This window comes from Bos taurus, chromosome 2 (assembly GCF_002263795.3).
Source record: "Bos taurus isolate L1 Dominette 01449 registration number 42190680 breed Hereford chromosome 2, ARS-UCD2.0, whole genome shotgun sequence".
Classification (NCBI taxonomy): Eukaryota; Metazoa; Chordata; class Mammalia; order Artiodactyla; family Bovidae; genus Bos; species Bos taurus.
Window position 1 is genome coordinate 118,523,947 of NC_037329.1, and position 16,539 is coordinate 118,540,485.

Below are 16,539 nucleotides of genomic sequence, written 5' to 3' on the forward strand. Positions count from 1 at the left end.
TGGCCTGGAGAAGTCAGGCACAGGGTGGGGCGGGCAGGGAAGCTGTGAGTCAGGCTTCAAAGTCCTTCACGAGTGGTGTGATTAAGGCAGGGAGGTGCCTTTATCCGATGGCCTGGCTTTAGCAGAGGAGAGGAAGGGAAATGAAAATGATGGAGGAATTACACAGGACCAACACAGACTCCAGCAGAATGTGACGTTGCCGTATGACCCTGAGGTCTGTGGACATGGCTTGAGAGAGTGAGGGGCCTCTGTTGAGACGGCCTCTACATGAAGAGGTTGAGGAATTTCCCAGAAAGAGATCATGCTTCATATAGTATAAATTATAGGATATATCATAAATGCATATGTAATACATTAAAAGAAAGGGGTTGGAGTCTAGTAGAAAGATTGAGAAGGATCTCCCCAAGTGCAAATTCAAGTGGTCAGATGGTCAACTGGTCAGATGCTACTGCTCCTTCCACTTTGGCTTCAGAATTTGTTACAAACCCCTTATCCAGAAATTTCTGCCATCTTGCTGCTACAATTCTTGGCTGTAGTGGACTTATCCCACTTTGAGAGATTAATCTGGAATCCTGCTCTGACCCTTAAATCAAAGGAATCAAAACTTGCATGTGGGATTATCCACCCCCATGCATTCTTTTATTCTGTGGGAAACTGGGTCCCAATTTGTTTTTGTGGTATGTCAGCACAATAAAGGCCACCCTTTGGGGGACTACAGTTAAAAAGAATTCTCTTCTTTAAAAAAGAAAAAGTTGTGGGGGTAAAGACCTCATTGAACAAAGTTTTAAAATTAGATAAAACTTGCATTCTGCTCACTGTAGAGGGCCAGGCGCCTCCCATCCATGGCAACTGGAGAGAAGCAGAGACAGCTCCGGGCATCTGCTTGCTCAGGGCTTTTCATCAGCTGATTTCTCCCTGAGCCTAGACAGCTATAGTTTTTCTAATAGTTTCTGATATGTTTGAGATCAATTGCCCTTGGTTGGAATGAACTTTACTTTTAGTGTGCTATTATTTTACTTGTATTCCATACTTTTTATTTAGGTTTTTCATATATACATGGGTGCATGCTAAATCACTTCAGTTGTGTCTGACTCTCTGCAACTCTCTGGCCTGTGTAGCCCGCCAGGCTCCCCTGTCCATGGGACTCCCCAGGCAGGAATATTGAAGTGGTTGCCATTTCCTCCTTCAGGGGATCTTCCCAACCCGGGGATCAAACCCTAGTCTCTAATGTTTCCTGCATTGGCAGGCAGGTTCTTTACGACTAGCACCATCTGGGAAGCCACATAAGTATATACACACACTAGCAAGATTAGTCTGGTTTTCTTGTGTGTGTGTTGCATTTACCAAGGTTTTGGTATCAAAACCATAACCAGAATAAGAAGAATCCTCCCTGCTTCCAGGCACAACTGGAAGCTTCAGTTAGAAATGCAGAATCCCAGGCTCCACTCTAGACCAATGGAATCAATATCTGCATTTCAACAAGACCCTCTGGTAACATACGTGGACATGAGTATGAGAAGCTGCCCCAGACCTTGTCATTTACCAGAAACTGCTTATTCCATGGGGGCTTCCCAGGTGGCACAGTGGTCAAGAATCTGCCTGCCAATGCAAGAGACCCAAGAGACATGGGTTCTATCCCTGGGTCGGGAAGATCCCCTGGAGGAGGAAATGGCAACCCACTCTAGTAGTCTTGCCTGGAGAATGCCATAGACAGAGAAGCCTGGCAGGCTACCATCCAAAGCGTCGCAGAGTCGGACAGACTGAGCAACTGAGCACGGCACAGCTTCTTCTGTACACTCAGTGCAAGCAGCCTGGCTCTCTACTTTTCCAGCTCACCTGGCCTGCTGTGCTGACCACACCATCCTTTCGCTTATCACTCCTTAGTTCCTGCCACCACCTTCGCAGGGTCTCTGTCCTCACATTGCCCCACCTCCTCCCCCATTTCCTCCCTCCCTCCTATCCAGCTTGGAGGCAGCAGTTAGGCATTATTATTACTTCCTTGCATACACCCTTCCCTTTCTTGCCCCTTCTTCTCCTCATGGAGTCATGCAGCAAAAATTAAAAAAAAAAAAAAAAAACAACCAGAAAGTGAAAGTCAGTCAGTTGTGTCTGACTGTACAGTCCATGGAATTATCCAGGCCAGAATCCTGGAGTGGGTAGCCTTTCTCTTTTCCCGGGATCTTTCCATCCTTCCCAGGGATTGAACCCAGGTCTCCTGCATTGCAGGGGGATTCTTTACCTGCTGAGCAACAAGGGAAGCCCAAAATAACCCTGGTTGAATTCAGGTCCCCATCATCCTGTACTTGCACCTTTCTAGGAAATTGTGGCCCCCGAGAAACAGAATGATCCTACTGACCGGCCCTTCTGTAGACAGTCCCTTCTCCCCTCAAATGTCCAACTCCTCCTCCCCCTGCACGCTCTGAGCTGATGACCTTGCTTCCTATTGCCCTGAGAAAACAGAAACCCTCAAGGGAATGTCCATGCATTCTGGCTCCTCTTCTCCGGGGCTGCCTGCCCTCTGTTACTGTGAGTGAACTCCTGCCTTGTTGGTCTCCAAGGTCTGCCCGCTCCCCCCCAAGTTCCAACTGTATGCTGTAACCTTCTCTTCTTGCTCACTCCAGGACAACTCTCCAGGAAATGCCACCCCACCCCAGTCATCATCAAATTTTCCCTTGTTACTGAATCATTCCTATCAGCACATAGGCTGTCTCTAACAGTTCCTATCCTCAAAACAAAACGAAATAAAACAAATGAACAAAAAAGTCTGTCTTGACTCCACATTCCTTTCTGGCTACCACCTCATTTTTCTGCCCTCCTTTAGAGCAAAGCTTCTTGAAAAAAATGTCTGCACCCATGGGCTCTTGTTCTAGAGCCCAATTCTTTCTAGAGATCTTTCTAGGTCTCATTCTTTCTAGAGGATGAAGCTTTCCCACCAACCTCTGCTGAAGCAGCTCTTCCCAACTTCCCACTAGTTGCCCCTGTGGCACAGACACCAACGGCCAATCACCAGGACTAACTGTACTTGAACTGCTAGCTACATTGGGAGGCATTCCTCCTCTATCCCAGCATGCAAAGCTCTCCTGGGCCTTCTCCTCCTGCCATGCTGGCTCCTCTCAGCATCCTTTGCTGGTTCTTGACCTCCCAATGTTGGGGCCTCGGCTCACCTTTGGCCAAGTCTTTTATTAACACTCTCTGCTTAAATGATCTCATTGAATGTTGAGATTTTACTTACTCTGTCAGTCACTCAGTCGTGTCTGACTCTTTGTGACCCTATGGACGGTAGCCCACCAGACTCCTCTGTCCATGGACTTCTCCAGGCAAGAATACTGGAGTGGGTTGTCATTTCCTTCTCCATACTTACTCAGAGGACTCCCCAAATTCCATATCCAGCCCAGACCTCTCCCCCAAACCCCAGATTTCTACATGGAGCTTCCTACTTGGGTATCTAATTGACAGCTCAAACTCAATATGTTGTTGTTGTTCAGTTGCTCAGTCATGTCCAACTTTTTGAAACCCCATGGACTGCAGCACACCAGGCTCCCCTGTCCTTCACTATCTCCCAGAGTTTGCTCAAACTCATGTCCACTGAGTTGATGATGTCATCCAACCATCTCATCCTCAGTCGTCCCTTTCTCCTCCCGCCCTCAGCCTTTCCCAGCATCAGGGTCTTTCCCAATGAGTCGGCTCTTTGCATCAGGTGGCCAAAGTACTGGAGCTTCAGCATCAGTTTTTCCAATGAATATTCAGGGTTAATTACCTTTAGGATTGACTGGTTTGATTTCCTTGCTGACCAAGGGTCTCTTAATACACTTCTTCAGCACCACAGTTCAAAAGCATCAATTTTCAGCACTTAGCCTTCTTTATGGTCTAAATGTACTTCTAAGTTACTCACCTTCATATCTGTTTTGGGTTCTTGCCCATTTCACCAAATTGTATCTTCCAGTTGCTTGAGAAAACAAAAAACAAACAAAACTTAGAAATCAGCAAAATCACGTCAGCTCCTCTTTTTAAATGTGTCTAGAACAGGACCACTTCATTAGTCTTCCACTGGGCTGAGTCTGTCTTCTTGTCACTTGATTATTGCAAAAGCCTTCCAACTGGTCTCTTGGGTGAAACTCTCAGGCCCTTCAGGCTAGTCTTCACACCACAACCAGAGTAATTCTTTTGAAATGTCAGACCACGTCCTCTCTCTGCTCAAAACACTCCAAATAGCTCCCGCTCTCATTCAGTGTAAATACCAAAGTCCTCACTTTGGCCTATATGGCCTCCTCCTCTTCTCAACTCTCCCTTCTAAGCTCAGGGCTCTTGCCTTGGTGGGCTCCAAGGCATCTCCCCCTCAGGGTGTTGGTTTTTGCTGTTCCTTCTGCCATTCCATATACATAGCTCATAGCAGGCTCTTTCTTCAAATAGCTACCCTGGGCTTCCCAGGAGGCATTGTGGTAAAGAATCTGCCTGCCAATGCAGGAGATGCAAGAGACCTGGGTTCTGATCCCCCGGTTGGGAAGAGCCGTTGGAGTAGGAAATGGTAACCCACTTCAGTATTCTTGCCTGGAAAATTCCATGGACAGATGAAATTTCACGGGCTACAGTCCATGAGGGTTGCAAAGAGTCAGACACAACTGAGCAGGCACGCATGCACCCTTTGTGGGAGCACTGTAAATAACAATTCCCTGCACTCCCTCCCCTCCTTAGCCTGTGTGGTTTTCTCCACAGCACTGAAAGCCATCTGAAGTAATATATTCAATAAATCAATCAATCACATGCAAACTTTACAGGACACCCTGTATTCTCTATGGGTGGTGGGTGGTTTAGTTACTAAGTCGTATCGGACTCTTTGCCACCCCATGGACTGCAGCCGGCCAGCCTCCTCTGTCCGTGGGATTTTCCAGGCAAGAATACTGGAGTGGGTTGCCATTTCCTTCTCCAGGGGATCTTCCCGACCCAGGGATCCAACCCGGGTCTCCTGCACTGCAGGCAGATTCTTTACCGATTGAGCTACCAGGGAGATCCAAAGTCATATATATGTTGGTTTGTTTATTGTCTTCAGTTCAGTTCAGTCGCTCCCTCCTATCGGACTCTTTGTGACCCCCATGGACTGCAGCATGCCAGGCCTCCCTGTCCATCACCAACTCCCCTTTACTCAAACTCATGTCCATTGAGTCAGTGATGCCATCCAACCATCTCATCCTCTGTCGTCCCCTTCTCCTCCCGCCTTCAATCTTTTGGAGCAGGGAATGTTTTGTTCACTGCCCCACCACCTAGAATAGTGCCTGCCACACAGTCAGATCAGATCACATCAGATCAGTCGCTCAGTCGTGTCCGACTCTTTGCGACCCCATGAATTGCAGCACGCCAGGCCTCCCTGTCCATCACCAACTCCGGGAGTTCACTCAGACTCACGTCCATCGAGTCAGTGATGCCATCCAGCCATCTCATCCTCTGTCGTCCCCTTCTCCTCCTGCCCCCAATCCCTCCCAGCATCAGAGTCTTTTCCAATGAGTCAACTCTTCGCATGAGATGGCCAAAGTACTGGAGTTTCAGCTTTAGCATCATTCCTTCCAAAGAAATCCCAGGGCTGATCTCCTTCAGAATGGACTGGTTGGATCTCCTTGCAGTCCAAGGGACTCTCAAGAGTCTTCTCCAACACCACAGTTCAAAAGCATCAATTCTTCGGCGCTCAGCTTTCTTCACAGTCCAACTCTCACATCCATACATGACCACAGGAAAAACCATAGCAGTAGATGTCCCCAAATACCTGCTCGATTACAAAGTAAAGCAAAGCAACTGAAAGAAATGAAGATATACATGTATGGTAACAGATACAGAGTCTGTTGTCGGAGTTTGCAATGCATTATCTCGTTCATCCTCATTCAGTTCAGTTCAGTTCAGTCGCTCAGTCGTGTCCGACTCTTTGCGAGCCTATTATATATTATACTTTTGTGTGACTATGTGTGAAAGAACGTAGGAATAAGGACAGGAAATAGCCCATAAGGACTAAACGGTAAAGTGGAGACTGAAATCCAGGCTGTTCGATCACTTTCTACGCTCTTTCTCAGAGGATGCTAAAAATGAGAGTTCTCTCTCCCTCGGAAGTATAAAGGAGTCTACACAAGTCGGCGCCCGACCTTTTAGCAGAAATAAAGCTCTGTTAAGAGTTCGGGAAGTGATCGGAGAAAGTGGACGTAGGATTGCTCCGGGAAGAAGTGGTTGCACAGAAGAGATGGGGCTGAGCGCCAACGTTTAAGTGTCAGGTGAAAGGGGAGGAACCCTGGTCCTCGGCTTCCGCTTTTGTCTGCGTCCCTTCCCGCTTCGGCTCTGCGAGGACTCCTACGCGCCCCAGCCCTGAGTCCGCTCGTCCGCCTCGGGGCGCCCGAGGCCAAAGGCGTGGGGCGGGGGGCGGGGTGTTGCGGCGCCGCCCGACGTCGTGCCCTCCGCGGCTGCGCAGTTCGCACGTCAAAGCCGGGCTCGGGCCGGGAACGGGGGTTTCGGGGAGCAGCGCGGCCTGGGGAGCGTCTGAAGCTCCGGGAGCCGGGAGAACGCGAAGGCAACAGCGGGCCCCGCCGCAAAGCCGCAACCCGAACGAGTGAGCGAGAGCAGCAGCAGCAGCAGCAGTGCGGCGGCCGCCGCGGGAGCCTCTGGGCCGCCGTCCTCCCGCGCAGCCGCCGCCGCCGCAGGATCCTGTCGCCGGGAGCAGGAGCGGGCGGAAGACAACGGAGGGGCCGAGCGCCCAAGCCGCGCCGCGGGGACCGAGCGAGCAGCCCGAGGCGGCGGCGGCCGCCGAAGACGGGGACGGCGACGACGCGGAGGCGGAGAGGGAGCCGCCCGGCCCAGCCCCGTGAGTGACCCGCCGGCCCGACCCCGCTCGCGGCGCGGACGCCAAGCCTGGCTTCCGCCTCCCTGCGGCCCCGGCCCGGCCCCGACCCCGAGGCTGCCTCCATTTTCTCCGGTTGGCGGTGGCGGGTTCCACACCCCCACCCCGGCCCAGGAGTCGGCGGGAGCGGCCCGGCCTGCCCGCTCTCCGCCCGGCCCGGGCCCCTCGCGGGAGCCTTCCCCGTTCCCCGTCCCTCCCCGCAACCTCGTCCTAGCCGGCGCGGCGCTCAGGGGTCTGCGGCCCGGGGCCCCGGGGACCCTATGCGCCCCTGCCCGCCCTCCGCGGTTCTTTGGCGGGGCTGTCGGCGCCCGGGTTTGTTGGGGGAGGGCGTCCGGGGCCCGGGCCGAGCCAACTGTCACTCCCACCGCACCAGGGCTCGGGGCCGCCGCGCTCCTCGCCCCCTGGTAAACTTACCTGTGACCCGGAGGCGGGCGAGCATCTTTGCGATCTTCCTCTCGGGAACACTGCCTAACCGATTTCTGGTTAGGGAATGGTGCGGTCGGAGCGTTCCCCCGGGTTCGGTTGGACCAACCTGCGCGCTGACCCCGCTTGCAGGCGCCACCCCCGCCCTCCGGTCGGTCGGCGCCGGAGGGATTCAAAAGGTGAACCCGGGCTCCGGGGCCCCCTTCCCACCCTCCCCCCACCCCGGGGGGTACCTTAGACGCTCTTGGTGGGGGAGATAAGGCACGATACCAGGAAGGAGGCGATAGTCCTGTGAAAGACCTACAAAATGCTAAGAAAGGTACCCGGGAAAGACCGGGACCGATCGATCACACCCTTCCGCCTAGTAGAAATTTGGAAGACTTCCTGGGCGAGGCGGTACACAGCCGATCTTGAAGGCTTGTGGGGATTTGGGAGAGAGGAGGGTTTGCAGAAGAGAACAGTGTGTGGAGGGGCAGCAAAGCTAGAGGAGGACAAAGGTAAAAAGGTACAGTCTAGGAATAGTAGATAATGCAGTTGGTTGCGTAAGGCCACGGTGAGGAGTGGTGTGGGGGCGGGGGGCGGTCGCCACAGTCGTTTGGGGTCCACATCCTGGAATACTGTAGAGGAGCTGTTTGAGTGGCATTCTAAGGAAAACTTAGAGCTCATTTCTCGGTGACTCATGGGCCTAGAAATGGAAGCTGGGGAATATTAAAGGCGTTCCTGTGAAAGAAAGAGAAGGAGGCCCAGTAGAGAGTTGACATTCTGTGCCTTGAATATAACGTACTTTGAGGTAGATTTTGACAGCTTTCTGGATGTTCAGATAAATCCATGTCCAGGCTAGGCCAAAGTACCTTTTGCAAAAAACTTCATTGGATGTCAGACTTTTAAGAAGTAATGGAAAGGTGTGTATAAAATGAAGTGTTTCTGTTGGTGCGGTTCACTAAAATGCATCAGAACTTCTCACACTGTGTATTAGATGCCTGCATTTTGGGACTGCTGAGCTGAACATAACTCACTTCTTTGAGATGGTGTTTGTGTAAGGCAGTATAAATGGATGTTTTAAAAAATCAGATTGTTACTAATAAAAAGTTGGACATAGAAACTTTTTGTAGGAATGTAAACATTTCTTTATTAGTTTTTTAGTTATGAAAATATAGGAGAACTAGAAGTGAAAGTCTTTGGCTTTATTTTGTTCCATTTTTCCAGATAACTAATGAATAAAGCCCCTGTATTTGAAGTCTAAGAAGTCTAAAAATTCTATGGAAGCAGCTTAGAACCAGTGTTGGTTTTGTGAGCACTTATTTGTTGTTTGCTTATATGACAAGTGAATGTCAATTTTTTTTCAGTTAAAAAGACAGACTTGTAAAATGCAGGAAGTATTGTAAAATTTTTAAAAATTATCTTCTGTAATCTTATCGCTTAGGTTTTGTTCTTGTGAACATTTTTGCATGTTTCCTTTTTATTCTTTTTTATATTTTTTCTTTACATAAGGAGATAAACTATATATATATACATATATATAGTTTTTATTAGGCTTTTCCTTTTTGTCATTGAATATCTTCATATAAAAATATTTTTACCCAGATGTAAGGGAAATCTTAAGTATATTATTTTTTTTCTGTCAGGATTGCCTTATTTACCTCAGATAAAATGCAGTAGTCATGCTTAGTAATTATTGCTGAGACAGAACTTTTTGTTAAGCCTTCTTGTTCGAAGACTTTGTTAACTTTTCTGTAAGATTTGGATCCTGTTGCTTATTGAATAAAGAAAGGTTTTATCATTTGGAATGTGTGCTGTCATCAGGTACAGAAGAGATCGCATATTTCTGTTTTTTGAGTGGATGTAATTTTAAAAAGCCACTATAAAAAGAGTACTTTCATAACTGGTATAATATCTCCCATACACTGTGATGCACCTCCCCCACCCACCACATCCACCTCCCCTTACCCCTGAAAAAGTCTTTATACTAAGGCCATCCATGTAGGTTAACTACCTTTTGACCATGACATCACAAAGATTCAGGCTAGACGTATTTCATCTTTCTGTTGGTATATCTTTGTGAAATACAGAATTTGTTGTGAAATAATTTGCTGCTGTACCAAAATGGACTTTTTAAAGTTTCGTGGCAGATCACCGTAGTTCATTAGCAGGTTCTTGTTTAAACCCGTTTTTCCCTTGTGCTTTACAATCTGTAAAGACTGTTTATGTTTCTCATGGCATTTAAAGTGGGATACTGAGTTAGATTGTGTAAGTTTTCATAAGGTTAATATAAAAGAATAGCTGAGAAAGCCCAGTTTAATTATGGGGCTTGGTTTTATAATATGGTTTCACTTGTTTTATGTATGTATGTATTTATTTTTTGGCCACACTCTATGGCATGTGGGATCTTAGTTCCCAGGCCAGGGATTAAACCTGTGTCCCCTGGCAGAGTCTTAATTGCTGGACCTCAGGGAAGTGTGAATGTGGTTTTATTTGAATCTTTATTTGTATGTTGTAAATGTATACCACACGGCATCCTTTATTACTTTTGAATATTTGTTAAAGTATTTTTCTTCGGATAAACTTATTTAGGTTGTGTGTGTGTGTTAGTCACTTAGTCGTCCCTGACTCTTTGTGACCCCATAGACTGCAGCCCACCAGGCTCCTCTGTCCGTGGGATTCTCCAGGCACGAATATTGGAGTGGGTTGCCATTGCCTTTTGCATCTTGAGGTGTTAGATTTCTGCAGTAACTGCCATACTATACCAGAAGCCTTTTTTCCAGGAGAAGTTGATCATTCACAGTTGTACCATCTGCCATAAAAATACAGACACAAACCCAAATCCCCCCACTTTGGCAGGGAAGATTAAAATCCAGTATAGGGCAGGGCTTCATGTCAGATAGTGTCTTCTGGTTACCTTTCCAGTGGTATCTCTTTTAAAAATCAGTTTCCCTCCTTTCCATGGCTCCTTTTACTTAGAAATTTGATTATATGGGTGTTGTCTGGTGTTAGTAGAAATAGGAATCTGATAAGTGGATTAGTACAGATAATGGCAAAATGTTGGTAAAACTTAATGTGATGAAATTGTGGGAAAGATGATCAAATTAGATTGCTCGTGATTTCTTTTGTTATTATGAGGTTATAAAGATCTTGTATTTGTGTGAATGCATATCAAATCAAGTAGCCTAAATATTACATAATTTAGTCATCGGTCTATATTTTTTATTGAAAAGACTGGTTTTGGAGCCATCTTTAATTTAAAAAGGAATTGAGCTGTGTGAATTCTTACTTTGTCTTACCACTCAAGTGACTATCCAACTGGATCCTAATCACTACCTTTATCAGTCCATAGTGTGAGGGGAGAACAAAGTGAGGCAAATGTCTGTACCACCAGTATTTATAGAGTAGATCCGTCTGGAAGTAAACGCTAAATGTTCTTTCTGTTTCTCAGGCCTTCCAAAGACTCTGAAAAGCTATTGTAAGACTGGACAGCAGATGATAAGATTGTGGTGGCTTATTGCAGTCAGCATTTTTGGGAGGAGGGGATGTGTGTGCATGCACATGTGTGCATATGTAAGTGTGTGTGTGTTCTTCAATGTACCATTTCTCCTCTGTTGAGCTTCCTGGCCGTACTGTGCTTTTAACTTTTCTCTTGAGATAGGGGTGAGGGGATGGCAGAATTGTGGTTTTTAGCAACTGTGATGTCAGGTTGGCGGAGGAAGGAAGAGTGGCATACGGAGAATTGCAGGAAATCAGTCAGGTGTGAAGTAGCTCCAAAGGAGAGAGGTCAAGCCTGCCCCGGTCATTTATGTTGGGCAGTGGCCGGTACATACCTGTTTTCATAACCCTTCATACATTGTGTCTAATTTGAGATTTCGATGCTCTGAATACAGCGTCTAGATTGTAGGTTTGTATGTGCTTCTTTATGTGTGTATGTGCATTTTCCTGTGTGCAGTCACAAAGGCAGAAAAATCTGGTTAACCAATATTTAGTGGCAGTCTGGTTTTATATGATAATTATTCCTTAGGAGCATTATCCGGCAGATAAATTTTTGATGACCAAGGAAGTATGATAATGTTAAAGCGGCATCTCAGCACTTTGATTATTTTGATAAAATGTTTGTCTGAGAAACAAAATACACATTTTGTAGCTTGATCTTAATTAAGTTGCTGCTTTATTACTTTGTTTAATGATCTTTAGCTTGTTCTTTTACAGGGTACTGTTAACAGGTTAGTCACTGTTCTCTCCTTGCACAGTAGATTATTTATCAGCTGTATTTAGGCACAAGGAAGAAATACCATAAACAGATTCCATTTACATGTCTATAGTTTAAGACCCACTCTGGGATTTATAGGATTCTGAGAGCCAGTGTTACTAGTAGTTAAAAGCACCGATGCAGCCAGACTCCTGCATTGTTGAACCCTCACCCCCTCCTATGGGCTCTGTAACTAGGTGAATTCCTTCACTTCTCTGTAGCTTAGAGTCCTTGGATAGGTATGGACCTGGGGTCCTCACCCTCCAGGTCATGGACCAGTACCTCCTGTCAGATCAGGAGCAGCCTTAGATTAGAAATAAAATACACAATAAATGTAATGTGTTTGAGTCATGTCGAAACCAGCCCCCTGCTTCCCAGTCCCTGGAAAAATTGTCTTCCCCGAAACCCGTCCCTCGTGCCAAAAAGGTTGAGACCGCTGCTCTAGACCATCTGAGAAGACCGTAGGGGGTTAAATGAGTTACTGTGTCTAGAGTGCTTAGAATACGGCCTGGCACACACCAAGTTTTGAGCTAGTATTTGAACCCAGATCCCCTCACTTCAAAATGTGGCACCCGGAAACAAGAGTATGACTGTCTCGTATGAAATAGTGTTGTTTCTCTCCTTAGGGTCTTGGTTTCTCGCTGACTGTTTTTGATTTAGTACTTTAGAATGAAGGTTTGTATGCGAACCCTACTGTGATGGTGCTGACGCTAGACTGTTTCTAGTAGAAGAAATGTGAGAGCTTTAGGAACCCTGTAGTCGGAATGGTTCTTTCCACACCATGGCTGGAGCAGCAGGTGGCTGACTTTGAGCTGTAACTGGCAGAGCTTTCTCAAAGTAGAGTCACTTGCTCAGGGTTGTGCTGCAGGGCTGATGTAGAACCTGATTCTCTGCTCTTTATCCAGTTTGCTTGAAAGTTAGTTTTATACTTTATGTAGCAGTGTCTTCTTAGAGCATTTGTTGTTGTTGTTGGGTCGCTAACTCGTGTCTGACTCTGTTGCAACCCTGTTGTGGACTGTAGCCTGCCAGGCTCCTCTGTCCATGAGACTCACTATGACTCTCTCATATGAAATAGTTTCAATTCCCTCCATAGGGTCTTAGTTTCTTGCTGACTTTTTTGATTCAATAACTTTAGAATGAAAGTTTGTAAATAGACCCTAATAGGGGCATTAATAGGTTTCTAGGCAGCAACCACATATGGTAACACAGAATGAGATGTTGTATTCTAAATGCTTTAGTTATATAAAGTCATAATTTGATGAGTGGTTTATAGGTTTATTTGGCCGGTAAGTAATGTTTATTTTCCATGTTAGTCTTATAGAGAAGATGGGAGACCTTGTGTTATAGTGGGCAAAGCAGAAACCTGGGCCGATTGAAAGGTTTCTGGGCTGGGTCCTGATTTGTTCACTAATCGTGTTACTCTGGGTGAGTCTTTCCACCTCTCTAGGCTTCAGTCATCCCATTATTATACTCAGGGGACCAGACTGAAAAGCCCTTTCAGTCTCTTGCTCTTATTTTCAGTGATCCTGTGTGTAAGCTTTCTGTAGGCTTTTTTCCCCCTCTCCTGGGCACCTCTCCTTTGCCTGTGGTCTTGAAGTCAAGTTTCTTGACATGAGCTTTGAGGCCATGCTCTAACTTTTTTTCTGCTGGTTGTGTTCTGATGCTTCGTATTATTTCACAATAATTCTGCTTCAGGTAAATCAAAATCTATTTTTTCCCCAAATTTTCTTTTTTTTGTACTTACAAATAAATGGTTGGGAACTAAGCTTATTAGCAAGTTAATGATAAACAAATCTTCAAGCCTCAACTAGTTTCATTTCTCAGCTTTTAAGCACTATATGTTGTAAAGTTCTGTGAGCTGTTGTTTTGGGGAAAGGGAAAATATTAACTGAAGGCAGTGTGAGTGGAAAAGAAAGGGCCAATAGTATAGAAACCAGTTGGAAGATGTGAAGAACATGCCTAAGATATTAATAGTGTTCTTTGGTTGTATTGGTACTAGTCCTCCACCTGTGAAAGGGTGGTAGGCTGGCTTAGATAGGATTGTTTCCAGCCCAGAGTTCTGTCACTGATAAGAGAGCAGTGTTCACCACCCCTGAGCACTTCCAGCTTCTCAGACATCTATGATGCATGCGTTTGTTCCGCAGGCAGTTTTTATCGCCCGTTACGCTGGTCCTGTTCTGTATGCCAGTCTCAGAGTTTCCAGGTAAATAGCTCTTCCCCTCTTTGATGGCATGTTAAGAGCTAGTTTATGACTTTGGATTCTCCAACAGGGAGACAGAAACTCAGGTCACAGAATGATCCTTGCAGATCATTTGTGTGCATGCTTGCCAAGTCGCTTCAGTTGTATTGGACTCTTTGCAACCCTATGGACCGTAGCCCACCAGGCTCCTTTGTCCATGGGATTCTCCAGGCAAGAATATTGGAGTGGGTTGCCGTGCCCTCCTCCAGAGGATCTTCCCAACCCAGGGACCAAACCCCTGTCTCTTCCGTCCCCTGCACTAGCAGGCAGATTCTTTACCACTAGTGCCACCTGGGCAGCCCTACAGACGGTTTAGCTGTTTCTTTGCAGTATGGTTTATTCTCTATTCTGCCTGTGTGTGTGTGAGACACACATTTCTCCTGAGTATGTAGATTTTTGTATCAATAGATTTCCTATGTAAATTTTGTACAATAGATGGGAATATAGTTGAGTTGCTGGTTTTCATTTAAGCTTTTTGCATATCTATTTTCCCCTCTTCCCCCATATCCTGTTTTCAGAGTATGATACATTGTTTCTGTAAGTATTAAATGATTCAGTTATATAGTATTCTGATAAAACTACTCAGCAGAGATGAAATACTTAACCAAAACACAGGTTTCTGTGTATTTTATTTCTCTCTGCCATCTTTATACTTATTTGAATGAGGTTTCTTGCTGTAAAGCTGAAGCTTATTAGGATCTCCTTTGTCCTGATAAGTTCACATAAAGCAGTATTTCCTAAATTGTGTTTTGCAGAACACTAGTCTTAGAAGCTGAGAAGGCAATGGCAGCCCACTCCAGTACTCTTGCCTAGAAAATCCCATGGACGGAGGAGTCTGGTGGGCTGCAGTCCATGGGGTCGCACAGAGTCGGACGCAACTGAAACGACTTAGCAGCAGCAGCAGCAGTCTTAGAAAAGATTAATAGTTGGTGGGAGAGGTTCCAGAGAAATTTTTAAGTTTAGGAAAGCACTGGATTAAAAACAGTTAATCAGTTTTTATTTTTTGTTGATAGTTGTGTTACTGTGTTTCTGCAGAGCTTTTCAAAGTTTTAGTAATGTGCATTATGACTGTCCAGGAGGGACTGCAGTGTGCAGTATTTCACCATTTGTCAAGTGCATTTGGTCACAAGAACATCTCCTTTCCCCAGGAAATGACCACAGACACTTTGAAGGAGGGGTCTATTAGAGCATGATTTGGAAAACTCTCTTATTTTCATACTTACTAGTAAGGAATTCAGAGCATTTGCTTTTTAATTTGAATGATTACTTACAACAAGTTGGAATTTAACTAAGATTGGAGTAATTTATTTTCAGTTTTGTTTGGAAGAATGAACACCTTAGATGAGTGACTTTTCAAGCTTTTTTTTTTTTTTTTCTTTTTTTTTTAACTTCAGCCCGTAGTGAGAAATTACATTTTTGATCAATGACCTAGCACATATATAAACACACTGTCAAAACTGAAAAAGAAGTTTCATGAAATAATACTTAGGCCTTCCTATGTACAATGGGTGCGTTCTGATACTTTTTATTCTGTTCTGTTTTTAAATGTATGTTATTAGGTCCTAAAATAATTTGACATTCAATTTGAGAAACACTGTGAGATTACATGAATTTATAAACTCTTAAGATGTTAGGGTGAGAAGATACTGTCAAGATTGTTTTGTGAGTGGGAAAACTAGAGCTTAGCCTGCAAGAGGAAGGGCTCTGGCCTTAGAATTCCTGGATTTAGATTCTGGTTGTTTTCTTGGGCAGGGTGTTCAGTGCCCATTCTGCCTCAGCTCTCTCATCAGTAAAATAGCGAGAGTAGAACCTATGCATGGAGTAGTCCTGAGGATTCGGTAAGAAATGCTTTGCATAACGTCTGATAGATTCTAAGTGCCCCAAACCTTGTAGCTTTTATGATAACTGAAGTTCTAAAACTCTTTCCGCTGCACTGTATATACTTTCGAAAATATTTTAGGACTTTGGAAGTGTTAAAGTGGCCTTCAAGTGAACCTGAACTCTTTTTTGATGTGTAACTGGATATATCGTTTGTTCTGATGTTAGCCCTTTGGAATACTAAGCTTTAAAATAGCCATAAAGTGAAAGTTGCTTAGTTGTACCCCAACTCTTGGCAACCCGGTGCACTGTAGCCCGCCAGGCTCCTCTATCCGTGGGATTCTCCAGGCAAGAATACTGGAGTTGGTAGCCATTCCCTTCTCTAGGGATCTTCCTGACCCAAGGATTGAACCAGGATCTCCTGCATTGCAGGTGGATTCTTTACCATCTGAGCCACCAGGGAGGCTGTTAGGACCCACTTAAAGTTGATTTGCCTCATAATTGCTTCATGCCATATTCTTGTATTTTTTAAACTATTTGTAACAGTATCTTAAGTTTAGAATAATCTTTCTTTGTAACATGTAATTAAATACAAATAAGTGCATACCTGTATCAGTGATTACTTTAGTATTCTTACAGTTGTAGTTCACTGAAAGAAGGACAAGGTAAAGTTTGCTGTTTCCTGTTATATCTCTTTTTCTGCAGTTTTTAAAATCCCCCTCTTAATATTTTATAATACTATTGGGGGTTTAATTTTTGTGTCCTAACCTAAGAAAAGGAATATTTAGAGGGTGTTAACAATGGCAGAGGCCAAATCAGTTTGTAGACGACTCTCCATCGTCCTGAACTTAGCTGGCTACTGCAGACATTTTTGTCACTCACTGAGGCATTTTCATTGTCTGTCCCTGATTATATCTTTTCTTTTTGTTTCTTTACTTGTCCATTTGTCCTCAG

General features: G+C 45.3%; 1 protein-coding gene across 2 annotated transcripts in view; it reads left to right on the forward strand.

Moving 5' to 3' along the window:
- Nucleotides 1–6,441: 6,441 nt before the first annotated feature.
- Nucleotides 6,442–16,539, forward strand: part of CAB39 (calcium binding protein 39) — a 102,414-nt gene continuing 92,316 nt past the window's right edge. The window contains exon 1 of one of the 2 annotated variants that reach the window (NM_001046087.2): nucleotides 6,442–6,835. The gene's annotated coding sequence lies outside the window, so the exon portion shown is untranslated. The remainder of the gene's footprint in view (nucleotides 6,836–16,539) is intronic. The other variant, XM_059893036.1, reaches the window with a different exon arrangement.